This window comes from Mastomys coucha, unplaced genomic scaffold (genome assembly GCF_008632895.1).
Source record: "Mastomys coucha isolate ucsf_1 unplaced genomic scaffold, UCSF_Mcou_1 pScaffold15, whole genome shotgun sequence".
NCBI classification, from domain to species: domain Eukaryota; kingdom Metazoa; phylum Chordata; class Mammalia; order Rodentia; family Muridae; genus Mastomys; species Mastomys coucha.
This window is the reverse complement of record NW_022196897.1, coordinates 151,356,249-151,357,088: the sequence shown is the minus strand read 5'-3', so window position 1 is coordinate 151,357,088 and position 840 is coordinate 151,356,249.

Here is an 840-nt window from a genome sequence, read left to right as displayed (position 1 = left end):
GGTCATGGTGTCTCTTCACAGCAATAGAACCATGACTTCACCACATCCACATGCACATGCGTGCACACAAGCACATGCACACACACACACACACACACACACACACACATAAATATGACCAGAAGGAAGTAAAATTTAAAATGAAAGGGGTGAAAATAAAAGTCAGGAATGGTGGAGGTGAGAATTCAAGTCCACTTTGAGTTAGTGAGACCTGTTGTATTAACTACAAAAAAAGATTCTTGAAGATGGTCTGTCTTGAAACTTCCCGCTGGGAGGGGAAAGTCTCTACCCCCTGCTTATGCCCCCAAGGACAAACCAAAGAGCAATGCATCAGTGAATTTATTGTGTTTATTTACAGAGCATGGGCTGCTTACAGAAGTTTGGGGGACCTCAAAGCAGCCTCACCAGAAAATCTTTTTCCAACATGGTCGATGGCTTTGCCAGAGCCACAGAGATGGAGCCCTCTCTTTCAGTTAACCTTTCTCAGTCTATACAGTCAAGTACCCCTGAGACATCCACCCCAGGGCCATGACAGCTTGGGTGGAATCGCAGACGGTTGGCTGGGAAGTGTCAGAACCCACCTGAATCTCAGGAAAGGGCCCAGTGACTCCCACTATCACCCTCTTCTCTGGGAAATGTCAAAAGCCTATGGGCCCACTCATGATCTCTTGTAGTGAGGGGTGGCCGACCTGGTGAAGACGGCAGCTCTTATGCTCAGAGGACCACATTCTACACCGTGGTTCATCTGACAGAATCTGTGGATGCTGCTGCTGGAAGGACCAGATTGTTGCTGCGGAAGGAAGCAGTGCAATGTTTGTCAGTTGTTTCTTTGCTAGTAAA